The following is a 1,933-nucleotide window of genomic DNA, read 5'->3' on the forward strand; positions in this document are numbered from 1 at the left end:
TGGACTCTATGGCATTTTACCCTACTGAGAGAGGAAGCCGAACAGATCTTAGCAGCTGCATTCCGGCCTCAGGGTTGGTTCAGGCACACCAGGATAGTGTCGCTTCGAGTCTTCTTCCTCACAGACTCGATCTCCGCCTCCATTGAAAACCAGCGGGTTTGGGGTGATAGGGGAAGCTCTTGAGGGGGGCGGTTCTCGATCCACGATGACTGATTGGCACAGGGAGTCTCAGCTGGCGAACCAGTCCCTTTTCAATACTCAGCAGTACCGGGATGGCGGAAACTTCTGTTCTTTCGTGAAGCCCTCCATCTTAGGAGACCCATTTTGTTGACGTGCAGACTCTAATCTGGGAGAACCGGGTTTGATTCCCCACTCCTACCCGCTCCTCCTCATGCAGCTGCTGGGGTGACCTGGGGTCACTCACAAGCTCTCTCAGAGCTGTTCTCTCAAGGGCAGTCCTCGAAAGAGCTCTCTCAGCCCCGCCTACCTCACAGGGTGTCTGTTGTGGGGAGGGGGAGGGAAAGGAGATCGTAAGCTGCTCTGAGACTCCTTCGGGTAGTGAAGGAGAGGGTAAAAATCCAATCCCTTCTCTTCTTACAGGCCACCTCACTAAGTCTGAGATTTTCTGTTTTAAACGGTGGCCTTGTCGCTACATCTGATGCTTCCCTCTTTCATCAGAGGACTGGACTAGGCTTTCTTTTTTGCACAACCTAAAGCAAGTATTTTTGCCAGCTTGCATGCTGTAGCCAGGGCAGAAATGAATCGACCCACCTCAAATTCCCAAACACGGCTGTCGCAACAGAGACATCTTGACAAACCCGGACATGCCGAATCTGTGCACAGGAATCCCAAGTTGGGGCCCAAAGATGCAGCAATGGCCTTTTAGTCCCATTTGGCTGCTTTTCCTTTGGTGTTTTAGGTGGAAAATACGGGTTCTGAAGTGCTGCTTTGCAATCGCTAAAAAAAAAAATCACATAAAAACCAAAACTTGGGGGGGGGGGGATGAAAATATGGCAGTTAAAGTACGAGAAATTAAAGCTGGAATATAAGGTCCGATTGGTCAATGGTCTTTTTCAGAATTCTGGATTTCATGGAACAGTTGAGAAGCCAGACCCGGGTACCACCAATGTTCCCTCTAAGCTGAGTCAGTGTGAGCTAGCTCACAGTTCTTTAGCCTCTGGCTCACAATTTTTTGTCTTAGCTCAGGCAGGATGGCTCCAGAGCAGACTAACTTATGCAGCAGCCAAATCGCTCGCTCTCAACTTTAATGCCAGTGGCTCACAGAGTAGAATTTTTGCTCACTAGACTCCACAACTTAGAGGGAGCATTGGGTACCACTAGGGCCCAGTCTGCATCTAGCATTTGCTCCTCTGTTATACCAAACCCACACTGGAACAGAAATTCCCCGTCTACATTGCATGTCACTTTCACTTTGATTGAGTGTCACATATCCAGACTGCATGCTGCTTTCACTTTGTTTGTTCTCTGGGTTTATGGTGGCTGTCTGCATAGATTCATGGCCGTTTTATGGCCATTTGGGGGGTGACTCTGCAGTCAGTACGGTGTTGGCCCAGGGTAGTTGAATGTGGTTTTTTTCTTCTTCTTTATTTAAAGATTTTTATTGTTTTTAGACAAAAGGTTAACAGTAAAATGGAGAACAGTGTAAAATTATGCTTAAATACACACATCTTAACATATGCAAATTTTGCATATTATCAAGTAATTATGTTCAGAACTGCTTCTTTTTAGAGGTTTGGACAACTTACATTGTAACAAACCTCAAAACTTGTCTAATATATATATATAAAACGGGGCGGGACCTGTGATACTCGCGGGGGGGGGAGGGAGCTGCACACTTATCAGGCAGAGGAGGAAGCAGGAGGAGGAGGAGGTAAGTTCCCCCCATCCCGCCGGTTGCCCCGTCCGTCTCCGA

This window comes from Gekko japonicus, unplaced genomic scaffold, assembly GCF_001447785.1.
Source record: "Gekko japonicus isolate JY-2015 unplaced genomic scaffold, Gekko_japonicus_V1.1 scaffold2858, whole genome shotgun sequence".
Classification (NCBI taxonomy): domain Eukaryota; kingdom Metazoa; phylum Chordata; class Lepidosauria; order Squamata; family Gekkonidae; genus Gekko; species Gekko japonicus.